This window comes from Protopterus annectens, chromosome 7.part0, assembly GCF_019279795.1.
Source record: "Protopterus annectens isolate FY-2018-M chromosome 7.part0, PAN1.0, whole genome shotgun sequence".
Taxonomy (NCBI): domain Eukaryota; kingdom Metazoa; phylum Chordata; order Ceratodontiformes; family Protopteridae; genus Protopterus; species Protopterus annectens.
Genome location: NC_056739.1, coordinates 508,990,798 through 509,005,991, shown reverse-complemented (window position 1 = coordinate 509,005,991; position 15,194 = coordinate 508,990,798). Strand labels below are relative to the sequence as shown.

The window sequence follows — 15,194 nt, the reverse complement described above, 5'->3', positions numbered from 1 at the left end:
ATTCCATATGCACTGCCTTAGGTGCATACTTGGTATATCATGACAGGACAAGATCCCCAACAGCACAGTGCTTGAGAGGATGGGCACCACCTCCATGTTCACCCTCTTGCAAAAGAGATGTATGCACTATTTTGGTCATGTCTCATGAATGACAGATGACTGATTACAAAAAGACCTCCTTTTGGGAGAGCTGGAGTCTGGAAAGAGGCCAAAAGGTAACTGAAATTGCGCTACAAGGGCATATACAAGTCTGACCTCAGTGCTCCCCCCATCAGCATGAACGCCTGGTTTTCTCTCACCTTAGACAAGGCTGCCTAGAAATGGGAAGTGAATGAAGCTCTCACTATGTATGAAACCACCTTATCAAGGACAGCAGAGGATAAGAGAGCCCTCAGTAAGAGCTGTGTCCATGATACCAAACTGGCACCTGCCTACTGCTCAGAGTGTGGAAAGGACTGCCACTCCCAGATCGGCTTGCACAGCCACAGAAACTGCTAAAATCAGTCTATAAAGGGGCAAACCTGTGATCGTTTGAATGGAAGGATGCATACTAACAGTTCTAACTGAGTCTGATGCCACTTGAACCCCTGGATTCATCATCTTTAAAAAATACACGGTGCAGGGGATTAAGGATTAGGTGGCAACCAATCCTCCCCCCACAAAAATTAAACTGATGAAAATGTGCAAAAGTTATAGAGAACAGTTAGTGGAGAACATAAAAAAATTCTAACTTCTTTGCTGAGCAACATACAAGAATCCTCATCTGACCAGGTCACTCACTGCAACACTTATGAAAAGATTACTGTTTTCCTTCATGGTTAGCCCATATAATTACAGTTCCAGCATATCCAAATGCCATATCATGATTAATAAATATACATGGCATCTGACAAACTATCTATATTAAAAGTATGCATAGAACTGAATCCCCATTATTACTTACAAGAGTACTGTATTTACAATTTTTGGGAAACAAAATGCAAGACACAGCATTGTTCTTTACTGTTATAAATACCAAACGATTGTCAGCTTGTGTTCAAAGTGATCTTAGAACAAGCCAGCATTCAGTAATGATACCACTGTCTCATTCAAATATAGTCCGTATGATACTGTTTCTGTATGCCAAAACATTTCTCATGGGCTTCTGGCAGAGGAACATCCTCCTCTGCACCCTGATTAAATACAGCAGACAGCAGAGATTATAAAAATAAGGGGCAAAGCCTGGAAATGCATTAAAAGTATAAACTCAAACAAATTGGAATACAATGCTTACGAAATTAATATAAAATCAAACAGAGGGAAGTCAAAGCCAACTACCTCAAAATCATAAACTTGACAGGTTCTTTAATGAGGAAGTAAAATTTCAATGTAAATCTTACTGGAGAAAACAGGATATATCCTTACCAACCTCAAGATAATGGTGCATGTGTTGTCAGACTACTTCACAAATCATTTTTTTTTTTTTTTTTGCTTTTGTTTTAACTGCCTAACCACACCACTGAATCAACCAGTTACAGTTCAGGCTCTGAGTAAAATTTACCTAAACACTAGGTCTGAACAACCTAAGTCTTCCTGAAGACACTGGAGTATCTGACACACCATCATATTGGGTGACTTCAACTACCCATATAGAGACTGGGAATACTCAAGCCCCAAGTTTATTTAGCGGCCCAACCTCCTTCAGTTCATAAATGCCATGGAACAATGATCACTGTTCCCATGAGAGGGAGAAATATATAGAGATCTCATTACATCAAAACATGGGGAATGCTGCTCCACACCGAAGTATATCTGGTGAGATCTGCCTAAACCCATCTCACTGGAAATCCACATCCCACCCCACCCCAAACAAAATAACAGACCACAGAAAAACTTCTAAAAAAAACTTCACACTACAAGAGACTGGTGTGTGGTATCCCTCAAAGGCCCCTGCCAGTGGAAACCACAACCCAAGCCCTGCGAAGCCCTTACAAATGCCTTCTATGAACACCTCAGGGACTGTGGATCAAGCAATAATCCATAATAAACCAAAGACTCAAGGCAAAAAGCACCAGTCCAGTTGACCCCACCCCATAAATTAACTTAACACAACAAGACAATAGGAGGAGATCGTGATAGTACAAAAAGAATAAAGGAAGTCACAACCTCCACCCTCAGTAAAGATAGTAAAAAATAAAAAAGCACTCATCAAATCAACTAAATTTTGAGAGAAAAGGCGAATTGCGGCAAATTCAAAGGACTTTTCAGCTATCTTTTTTCAACTCCCGGGTGACCTTAAATGATATGTGCCAACTCCCAGAATGATACAAAAAAATGATACCAAAGACACTGAACAACATGACACCCACAGGTTATGCAGGAACAGGTTTAGTGCAAACCTCACCAAACTCCCTAAAGGAGTGATAACCCAGACATCTCAAATGCGCAGGTGAAAGCTGCTCTCTAAAAAAACACAGCATCAATGGGACTGGATGGTGTCCTAGCTGTGCTACATGCTAGCTGAATGATTATTAAACCTGCACATAAGGTAAGCTAACTGTTTCAGCCTTTGGATACGGACCCAAGCCCAAGGAGTGCGACGCACGGCAACTGTGGTCCCACTCAAAGAAGGCCTCTATGGACCCTGGTAAGTACCGCCCGCTTCCTTAATCACAGTCTAGTCTGCAAAGAGAGGACTGGAGACATAATGGAGCTCAAAAACAAAAGAGGCAGAGGATGACCTAGACATTGGACCCTTTGGCTTCTTTAGCTATAAAGGTCAATGCCTGCCTTTTGAACTTGGTCAAATTTCTTTGATACATCATGAGGCAGGAAAGGTCCAGGCAGCCCACCTTGACCTTGCAACCCTTTTGACAATACCGACCACAATATACCCAAAAAAACTAACCAACTTAAAATGTAAAACCCAATTCTTAATGGGGCTGCAAGTCGGCAAAAGGGCAAACTGGCAGAAGGCTAGGCAGTGCTGTGCTGGCTATGTCTTCTGGCAGTCGGTCAAGTGGTAACAGTGGTGTCCCACAGTGTCCCCTATTGTTTCGGCCGCCAGCTCTGTCTACAGGCCAGGACAGACAGGACTTTGGAGAGGAACTTTGGCTGGACTGCAAGTGCATGCAGACATGTGTGAAAGTGTATCGGACATGAGCAAAGGAGAAGGACACGACAGAACAGAGAGCTGACTCCAGGAGCCCCAAAGATGATTGGCGCTAAAAAATCCAGATAGTCATACTAAAAAAAAAAAAACAAAATATCCTCACCAAGTAGGTGGCAACCCACACATGGGAAGAGGGTTATCAGGACAGGTTGACCAGGGGCCTGGGGAAGTGGCCCCACGTTACCATGTGGCCCACCTGAGTGACACAAAAGACCTTCACAAGACCTTAAAGGGACCCACCTGATTCACAAGGGATTCATCAAGGTCACCAGATCTATATCGGTTCAGTACAACCTGTCATTGCCATGCATAATCACCCATGATCTGTACATCTTGTAGAACAGGATGTACAAAACCCGGAAACCCAAACAATTAAAAAAACTCCAAAGGGAAAAAAATGCTCAACAAATGCCAGATTGAAGAAAATGCAGTCATGCAGTCGCAGATTCCCTCTCACCAGGTACATACGCCCTGCATACAAGCTGATCATGGACACAATTAATGGACATGCCCACGGAAAAATCCAAACCCACCCAAAACCACTAGAACCACCACACCAAACCCACTGAACCAATAAACCTAGATATAGCTAGAGATAAATTTATCGTCCCATGACTCTCTCCAGAGACTCACTCCATCCTGAGGAAGAGAGAGTCATGCTGTGAGGCAGCACCGTGGCTCTGCACAAGAAGGCTTGACCTGTGGATGGGATACCACCTGAAACATCTCAGTCACTGCCCACTGCATCACAGAGGCACAACAAACTAATTTGCTTAGTCACATTTTCAAGGGCAAGGGGTTAAATTTGGGTAAAAAATATAGTTGCCTTAAAATAGCCTTTAGAGGCATATAGCCTATAAGTATAAACCATGAACCTATGCAGTTGTTACCTATCGGAGGGCCATGCATGCATTTGCATGTGCACCACCTCCTGACCAAGCAATACATTGCTTGCAACGTGGAGCTTACCAGGCTTTTAACACTGTTATTGCAATGAGCCTAGGCTACTCCATTCCTCTCAAGGTAGATAAGCCAATGTTGGTGGTTCATTCCCATCCCCCCAGCCACCTCCAGTACCTGACCAGCTAGCTGAACACAGGTTGTCTGGGGTGCAGTAAATTATGATGACTCTTATGCCGCAATAATGATACCTGAACTGTAACCCAGAGAAAATATTTGGCTGTATTCAGTCCTTCCTGGGAATAACCTTAAATGAATTCAGTAAACTAGGTAATAGTACTCAAAATTTTGCTAAACCAGGTGCAGCTAGGCTAACACCCTAAGGTTCTAACAGCATATAGTAGTTTTGTATCTTGCTACTCCCCTTAAATGCATTAACATCTACCTCACCTCTGACAGATTTCAAAAGGTGTGAAAGTCAGTAATCATATCTTTTCAAATGTCACTTTAACTTTCCACTGCAGATTTGTTTAGATGTTTTTTATGTTATTTTTTTGTAAATGTACTAGGAAATGCATCATCAAACTCAATAAAATAGAATGACATAATCTAGCTTTTGTGTAGCACAATTGCTTCATAAAAGTCCAAGTCACAATCACTGCCCTTTTAAGTCAAAATACTGCTTGCACTGTAAAATTAAATTGAAAAGCACTTGGGTTGTGCATCAAGCATGACTTCTCAAGGTATTGGAGCTGCACAGTTTGTATAAAATCCAGTGTGATGTTAAAACTAACTCTTTACAATGCAGTCTCAGTGTACAGATCAGTGAAATCCTATCCCCTCCTAAGCCAATGAAAACTGATGCGCTACAGTCCACTGTCCTTGGCCCCTTCTGTTTACAGTGCTTATAAATAGCATTTCTATTTGCTGATTAACCTAGACATTACAGTGTATATGAACAATACAGAACAATTATACAATAACTACTCATTTTTTTGAAAGTGCTGAAATGACAATGAACTGTGACTTACAAAATATTTATAAATGATTTCTTTGCAAATGGGTTAGAAATAGTTGATTATGAAACAATGTATAGTATTCAGTACAACGCAACATTCGTTACAATAAAAAGAACTTTCTTGACTATTTTTTCTCCCATTGGAGGTCCTAACTGAATAATGACTAGACCAATCTAAATACTTGTGTCTATAATAAATGCATAAAATCTTACATTATAAGCTATGATTACTGTTAAAGGGTGCCTGACTTATTAACCAAGGAAACAAAGGCACATGAAGACAGCCTTCTATAAACTACACTGGACTATAATAGTCTTGAATAAAATCATTATGTAGACTAATAACAACATTCACAACTGAAAATAGAGTAATTGATTGACTGAAAATTGAGAACTGAGTGTAATAAGGCTGTGTAAGTAATGTCTTTCGGCTTTTCCTGGTTAGGGGTTACCACAGCGGAACTCCGATCCGCTAATAATTGGCAGGGGATTTTTATGGTACCGAGTTGCCAGCCCGACACCGAACCTTCAAGGAAGGCACACCCATTCACACATGCATGTACCTGCATGTCTTTAATGTCACTCAACCACTGGGAGGACATGCAGACTCCACACAGAAGGAGCTCCAGCTGAGAATCGAACGGGAGAACCTCTTGCTGTGAGGTGACAACACTAACCGCTGCACCACCACGGCCTGTAACAAGGCTGCATACAGTTTATTAATTATTTAAAATATGTGCTAACTGTATCATATAAAAATGCTGGGTTAAATAAACCAGATGCTGCAGTCAAAATTGTCAGGAGAAATAGTAACACTTACAATATGCAAATGAAACCAGTCAGATGAGAGTAAGCAGGAGATGAAAAGTTTGTTGTTGCATTTGAATGCATAAAAGCTGTCTTGCTGTTCAACAAAAAAGCAAAGCAGATGCCATCTTATCCCATCAGTTCTTTGAAAATCAATGGGGAAATATGGGAGGCAGTGCGAATTGCTATATTCAATGTAGGCTCACTGACGGGATGGAGTTTGGAAATGGATGACATGATGGTAGAGAGGAAGCTGGACATATGTATCCAAGAGACAAGATGGAAGGTCAGTGCAGCAAAGCCACTTGGCTTTGGATCCAGAGTCTACTACTTAGGAGGAGAACAGGCTAGAAATTGTGTGGGAATTGTGTTAAGAGAGAAACTTCAGAAAGCAGTAAGGGTGTCACCAGAATTAGTGACAGACTCATGGCAATCAGACTCCATTGTAATGATAGGGCACTGTTCATAATCTCAGTCTATGCCCCACAACAGGGTTGTGATAGTAAGGAAAAGAATGCATTCAAACAGCAGTTGCAGAAACTGCTAGATAAAGCAGGACAACATGAATTGATGTTGATAACAGGGTACTAGAATGCACATATCAGGATAGACAGAACAGGACATGAGGACTGCCTGGGTCTACATGTGTGGGGCAACAGGAATAAAGAAGGATAAGCCTTTCTAGACTTCTTTCTGGAAAATGGCTTGATAGTAGCCAACACATGGTTCAGAAAGGGAGACAGTCATAAGATCATATACAAGAATGGCCAACATGCAACCTGGGTGGACTTCCTCCTAGTAAGGAAAGGGCACTGGGGTAGAATCAGTGATTGCAAAGTTATTCACAGTGAAACAGTCAGTCCAACAACACAGACCACTAGTTGTCACAACAAGCTGCAACGAGTGATCACAGAAAGCTCAATGGTCAACAGAGATTAGGCTGAAGACCTGGAAGTTGAATGGACAGAAAGTACAACAGTTCAAGGAATTATTCAGGGTTCTAGCACCCTGAGTATAAAAGGAACTAGGTGAAGAATGGCAGTGCCTCAGAACAGCATGTGTGAGGACTACTGAACAGATATGTAACCAAGCTAGGTATGGAAATAAAGTGCATAAGGAAAGCTAGTTGTGGAATGCAGAAGTCTAGGAAGTCATCAAAAGAAAGAAGGAATGTAGGAAAAAAGTGGGACATAGAAAAGATGGACCAGGTTAGGAAAGAATACTGGTCGGCTAACAAAGAAGCTAAGAAAGGAGTTTTAGTAGCAAAGAATAGAGTATTAGAAGCACTCTACAAGCTTCTGCAAAGTGACTCAGGAGGTGGCACAAAGAAACTATATCGGGTTGCAAGGCAAAGACAAAAGGATAAAGAAAATAGTCAGTCACCCATCAAAAGGAATGCCAGCAACACGCTACTCACCAGTCCACAGGACATCAAAGGCAGATGGAAGGAAAACTTCCAGCAGCTTCTAAATGAAGAAGACCCCACAGAAACCATACTGCCCCAGACACAGCCTATAAAGAGAAAAGAAGAGGAGCCCACCCAGAAAAAGTAAGAATGGCACTAAGAAAAATGAAGTCAGGGAAAGCAGCAGGTTCAGAAGAGGTCACAGTAGACATGATAAAGATGCTGGGAAAGATAGGGGAGAAATGGCTCCTGAAAGTACTTATAGCAGTGTGGAGAGAAAGACATATCCCAGATGACTGGCGAATAAGCATACTAGTGCCAGTGTACAAGAACAAAGGGGACATACACAAGTGTGGTAGTACAGAAATATGAAACTCCTGTCACATTGCATGAAAGTTCTGGAGATAGTTACTGGTAAATGGATACTTAGAGTAGTAGAAAGTAAGATGAGAGAGGAACAGTTCGGATTTACATCAGGATGCACCACAACTGACCCAATGTTTGCAGCGAGACATATAGTTGAGGAAAAGCTAGAGATGAGGAAAGAGTCCAGCTTGGCACTCCTAGACCTGGAGAAAGCATATGATAAGGTCCCAAGAAAGCTGATTTGGGCAGTACTGTGCCCCAGAAACATTGGTAGATTTAGTGCAGGCTATGTACAAGGACCCAATGATTCAAGTATGAACAGTGTTCGGTTTCACAGTGGGGTTCCCAGTGGGAGTGGGTATACATCAAGGTACAGCCCTGACCCCACTGCTGTTCATACTAGTGATGGACTACAAACAGGTTGAAGGGGACAGATCGACAAAGATGGTGTATGCAGATGATGTGGAATTACAGGCAGACTCCAAGCAAGAACTTCAGCAAAGGATAGGGGAATGGAAAGCAAAACTGAAGGCACATGGGATGAAACTAAGTACAGATAAGACAGTGGTAATGGCAGAAAATTGGAGAAATCAGAAGAAGCTAAGAAATTAGATAGAAGAAAAGATAGTGGAACAGGTTAACAGCTTCAAGTATCTGTGAGTGTTGGTTGATAAGAAGGGAAGTATGAATGAAGAAGTCAAAGCTAAAATCAGAGGGGCTGCAACCAACTGACAAGGAGTGTCAGGTGTAGTGTATGACAGAAGAATGCCAAAAAAGCTGAAAAATAAGGTGTACAAAACAGTGGTGTGACTAGTGTTACTGTATGGTACAGAAACCTGGGCAGTAAAGGCAGAGCAGATGAGAAAGCTAGAGGTGATGGAAATGAAGTGCCTGAGATTATTGGTAGGATGCACACCGTGGGACAGACAAATAAATAAGGATATAGGAGCAGAAGCCAAGTTGCAGAAAAGATCAAAGAGAACAGATTATAGTGGTTTGGGTACAAGAGCAGAAAAGCAGAAGACAGTCTGGTGAAAAAGATTTGGGTCAGACAGAAAGAAGGTAAGAGGAAATTAAGGCATCCAGCAAAGAGGTGGATGGATTGTGTGGGAGAAGATCTGTGACAGTCAAGCATGAGTGTTGAAGAAGGCAGGAGTGAAGCACTGAAGTGAGAGATGGTAACAGTTAACATGACATCCTGACTCCATGTAGAAAATGGGGAAAAGGGGATGATGATGGTTATAATGATGAAAGATTGTATTTTCTTAGGGTCAAGGATCTCTGCAGATGGTGATTGTAACAGCTAAATTAAATGATATGTACTTCTTGGGACAAAGGCTATGGCAGACATGGATAAGAAACATTAAAGAGCAAAGACATTATACTTCCTCATAGGTTCTTGTATTCAAAATTATGATTTTCCCAGTAGTAACATATGGCCATGAAGTAAATAAGGTTGTGCACTGTGAAATTAATGCTTTTGAACTATGGTGATAAGAAACATTTTTCAGAATTTTGTGCCAGGTAAATGTTCAAAAGTCAGTACTTAGGAAAATAAAAACAAAATTTGCACTGAAAATTCTGAAGCTGAAACTAAAACTTGAGTACTTCAGCTACATAATGTAAAAAAATATATAGATTTAATGAAGAAAGCACTGTTGTTGGGAAAAACTGATGGCAAAAGAAGGAGGCAGTAATGCATAATATGGAGAGATGCAAATTTATATCCCTTGCTTCAGTAATATCATCCTGATTTTGCAGTATGGCCCTGACTTTGCTACATATGTTGGTGTGCTCCTCATAAAACGTGTGTATTTTTCTGACAAAACATTGAGGACTGCAAACACTGAAAGAGGTAGGGGGCTGGCTACGGATTTAAGCAAATTTAACCTTCTGTGCTTTGCTCAGCTTACAGTCTGGCTTTAGAAAACTGGTATGCATTTGTATAAAATAAGTTAGAATATTTACTCTTTGGATAATATTTGCATGAAACTAAGTTGAAACTGTCCCAGCTTTCACAGAATGTCCTTGACTTGGTCCCATATTTTAGTCTAGTTTTCACAAATTATATGTTTTTCTGACTAATCACTGAAGACTGTAGTTACCAAATTAGAGATGCAGACTTCATGTCATTAAGAAAATACATGTCACTGCAAAAATTGTTTTTCCATTAATTTTCTAAGTATGTGAGAGCAACATTTCACATTTGCCCATGATTTAAGGCCCTTGTCTCCCATTCCTTTTTGGCTTTGTTCTCTGATGTTTGTGCTAAGAGACTGAGAGAAATTTTTATCAGAGTTGTTTAGGATGCATACAATAACATAGTGGCTATAACTGCTGTTTGGATGTGGGACTTCTGTCCAATACTCTGTCTTACTTGTCTGCTTATCTTAATCCTAACTGTAACCCTAACACTGACCGTTCAGCTTATTTTATGAAAATTCCTATGCCTAATAGCAGCAATAAACAGCATACTCAGACATACTACCCAGCCAAGTGCACACATTCAAAAAACTAAAGATTCTCCTTAGCTAACCCTAGCCTAACATTTACCATTACCTTAGCCCACAAACATGTACAATAGAGCCAACATTAAGTGCTCTTGTGCTAAAAGTTTGCAAAACACCTGCTCACTACCATTTGCTGTAATGGCAAGCGCCCTAACTCCCAAAACCCTGATGCTCATTAATTACCTACCCCTCCCACTAATAGACCATACTGCACCAGAAGCTTAGCTCTAACTTTAAAATTCCCACCCCATCCCTAACCATAACTGTAGCACTCCCCTGCATAACCCTAAAGTTCCCAATCACTCCTTAAACCTAAACTACTACTCTCATCTCCTGGAACCTAAAATCCTTGATTGCACCCTAACCCTAAAACTCCCCTCACACTCACTAAACTTTAAGTCTAGAATCACTCCCTAAACTTCTCTCCCACTGCATGAACCTCAAATCCATTCATAATCACAGTCTGAAACCCTCATTTATGATCTCTGTCTCCTTCCCACTCTATCACTTAGACTACCACACACACCTTGACAGAACTTAGCTACTGTGCTCAAGTGAGATGGAGTATCTCCACACTATCCACCACTATCTACCAACTATTGACCACACTATCTGCCACACTATCTGCTAAACTATCCACCATACTTCACATGAGCATTGAGTTGAATTTCAACATGAGCATCTGGCTGTGCAAACTGGTCTTCAACTGCCTGGGACTTGGGCACTTGTAGTAGACCCTAGATAGAGAGATAGATGATAGATAGATAGATAGATAGATAGATAGATAGATAGATAGATAGATAGATAGATAGATAAATGTGTCCATATATGTATATGTATCTTTATGCTGGTTATGATTGGAAACCTGATCATTTATATATATATATATATATATATATATATATATATATATATATATATATATATATATATATATATATATATATATATATATATATATATATATATATATATATATATATATATATATATATATATATATATATACACATATATATATATATATATATATATATCTATATATCTATGGGTCTACCTGATAACACCAACACGTGAAAACACCGACAACAAAATCACCGACACCACAAAACCGAAAGTTCAAAAACACGAAACTTCACATGCCCGACAAACCATAATCCCGACAATCAACAAACAAAACAAATCCCTTCTCCAAAAAGCACACACACAACAAAAGCACGCCAAAAACCATACAAACCTACACTAAACCTTATGTACACAACTATATATGCACTAACCTTAACTCAAACCCTAACCCTAAGGTCTGCCACTATTGCACATTCACCTAACACGCGCCCTAACCCTAACTTACTTAACCCGCCCCTAACACTACAGTCTTTCACTATCGCACACTCACCTAACCCGCACCCTAACCCAAACTCACTTTATCCGCTCCTAACCCTAACCCCACACTTACCTTAACATGTTGGTGTTCTCAGCATCAGGACTTTCAACTGTCTATCATCTCCGTTGTCGATCTTCAGGTGTCGGTGTTCTCGTCATCAGCGTTTTGCAGTTTCGGCATTATCAGGTAGACATATATATATATATATATATATATATATATATATATATATGGTATTTAACATTATTCATATTTTTTTATACAATGCACATTAACTCAGTCTATGCAAGTTTGCAATAATTAATTCATATACAGATGACATTCCTCTCAGCTTGGAGAGTTTATGCCAACTATAACAATGATTATAGCATACTTCTGTCTATATTAGCTCTATAGTTATCAGTGTTAAAATGTTTAATGCTTCTGAGTTTTGTTCACTGAAATAAGCCAAGAGATTTATTTTATAGAAAGAAGCTGTTTGAAATTAAATAAGATGGAATGTCATTAGCTGTAATAGCAGATATATCATGTTTCCATGTGTTTCACCAAGAAGGAGGCAGTTGAGAAAGATAAGTATGTATTATAATGTTTTGTTGAGAAGCAGGGTGAATGCAAGCTGTAGAGTGGAAATAAATGAATTCATGGGTTTTGTTGTAAATAAAGTTATCAATACTTCAGATGATGATTTCTCTCAAATATGTGTATGTACATTTAGAAATAAAGGTCACATTTTCCTGTGTAAGTGGAGAGCTCTAGAATGAAGAGCTCAGAAAGCACTTTTTACTTAGAATGGGCCAGTAAATACAAATGAAGAAAGGTTCACCTGTAGGCAAGAATGGCTATGATGGATGTTTTTCTTTTTTCATTATTGGGAGCAAGTCAAGCCTGACTGTTATGGTCACTGTTATTATTATTATTATTATTATTATTATTATTATTATTATTATTATTATTATCGTCATCAAGATAGTATACTTGGCTCTCAGAAACTCAGACAGTAATCATTTGTGGCGAAGGTGTTAAGGAAGGGATGATGTTGTATTGTACTGGGTGCAGCAGAAACAATGCTTTCTTGCCCTTCAGTTACTGTGCTTTCAGCATAGAGCTGTGATTTTGTTTCTCAGTTTTATCCTTGCTCATTAAAGGGTTACCGATTTTGATAAGGTTGATCTATTTAAGGGTTCACACACCATTAAATAAGTGAACTAAGCCCAGAATTCAGAGATTTTCTACTTGTAAAAAAAATAAGAGTGTACCCCTTTTGGTTCCATGCTTTGATCATTAATGGTCAGTTGCATATTGTTAATGATCAGAGGTTGAAAGATATGACTATACTATCAGGCAGTAGGAACACACTGGACTCCATGGAAAATATGTTTTCCAAATGTTCCTGCTTAAAGCTAAGATGCTGCAACATTTCTTCAGTTACTAGTCAAGTAATTTGTACTACTGAACTAAGTAAGGAATAGCAATAGCAGACCTAAGAGTTGAAAGGGATTCTAAAGGAAAAATTAGAAGTTGCATTACTTAAAATGGCTTCAAATATGCATTACATATGTAAAAAAATACTTAATATGAGGAGCCCTTAGCCCATGGCTTGCAAATAAGATGTAGAATATTGAGTATGTAACTGACTGTTGAGCTGGTTGGAATGGTTTGCTTGATATTTCAGAAAATCTTAAAAATACCATGACATTTTTTGCCTCACTATGTGCTTAGTTTTCCATAACACTTTTACATACTTTTGCATTATTTTTAACAGCTAGCACTGTGACATATTATTACCAATCGCCATATTTTTTCTACCTTTAGACCTTTGCTCCACCATGTCCTGATTATGCTCCTTTCAGCTCATGACGTAAAATTCATTGCACAAATATATTGCTATACTAGATTATTTTCCATCTGTTCCTTTCTGTATTATTTACCCTTTCGCTTCTATATATACCACACCGAATACACTTGATATATTTTGTTGTTATGCTGTTAGCCTTGTTTTGAAGAGCATGACTTTTATATTGCTTTGTTCCTTTTGATTGCATCAATTAGAATTGCTTTGTCAATGTCAGATTAGCTAGTTTCAGGATGAAGGCAGCCAGCAGTCAAACAGTGCGATAGATAGTTCTCTGGCACTTTGCCTTCTCATATTCTTCACTACACAGATATATAATGACAACAGTGTGAGTTTTTGCAGACTGTTACATAAGTTTCATTCAAGCTGGCTGCCTATAAAATCATTTGTTCATTCTGAGCATACAGTACCAACCCTACTTATAGAAGATGTCATTCAGTGAATGACATTCCTCAGAACAAACCATAGTACTTCAGATGCTCAGTTTTACTTTGTTTCTAGCCCTCCAGGGCCCAGTGCTTCCTTCATAATCCAGATGACCACTGGCACACTCAGATACCCTATCTCATGGTTCATCGGCTGGCACCTCTTTTCTTTTCTTCTGATTATAAGGAATCCATATATATTGTGCTGTTTTACACTTGTTACAAGTAACAGACAGCCTCATGGCATTGAATACCAATATCGACTTACCCATCCTGTTGGACAGACTGACCTGTGGCATGACTGAGTCCCAGAAGAGTGGGGCTCAGCAAACAACATTACAGGCCATGGCTTGATTATCCACCTAGCAGTGCATTGTGTAATAATCATTATTAGATATGTGAAAGGAATCATGCATGGGACAGGAGGGCAGCATTGTGAAATCATTTACACATCAAACTATCATGTTAAATTTAATAGGCCTGGGGAAAAATCACTGAGCCCTTTGTCTTCTAGGATAATGTTACCACCACTGGATGTCTCTCACTCCTGAATCCATTCACTGAAAGGCTAGCTTCCAATGGACACTGAGGAACACTCCCAAAGGGATGATGTGAGAATGAGTGGCCAATATTGGAGAAGCCACCCACTGGCCATAGCCAAATGGAGGGATATGGCATCAGGATTTTATAGTCATGGTTACTCATTTAAAGAAAACAACATACTCAAGGAAAACAAAAGGTATTTATTGATTTGGTGTTGTAGATAGAGGTACAGTTCTTTATTCTGAATATCATGCATTCAAGTCTGAACTAATGGACTTAATTCTTTCCCTCGGCTTGCAAATAATTTATAAATGGGAACATCACACTAAAGTACGATGGTAGGTCTTGAAAACAAGCACTCCACATCCGCAGAGTGTGATTTTCATTGATTTCACTTTGCTAAAGGTCATGATCACAAGCTTTTAAGTGGCCACCCATTATGTCTGCAAGGCGTTTATATTACATATGAGTGAGTTTAATTATCTGAAGATTGTCAAAATCAAAACAAAAAGTCCAGCATGTTAGTGTTCTTTATCAAATCTCAGCTGGAACCAACTGTCCCCAAGTGATGATGGCATTAAATCCCTTGTTTTCATCCTCTTGATTTGAGAATTGTCATTCCATTTCTTATAATGGCTAACCTACTTTGCCTTTGCTACTCTTGTTCCTATTCCAAAATTGGTTCATTGTTTATAGCAATAACCTAGCTTCCTCACTAGCAATCCTTCCTAACTGTAGTCTGTCTAGAACAGTTGTATGTGAGCCATATTTTGTCATGCACACAGTGACAGTAAAGCACAGCTTTTTCTCATTTTCTGGTCTCTGTGAACTGC

At 39.4% G+C, this 15,194-nt stretch overlaps 1 protein-coding gene across 1 annotated transcript in view; it reads right to left on the bottom strand.

The window, feature by feature from the left end:
- The window catches only part of LOC122806571 (transmembrane domain-containing protein TMIGD3-like), a 270,705-nt gene that overhangs the window by 236,592 nt on the left and 18,919 nt on the right, over positions 1-15,194 (bottom strand). The window lies entirely within an intron of this gene.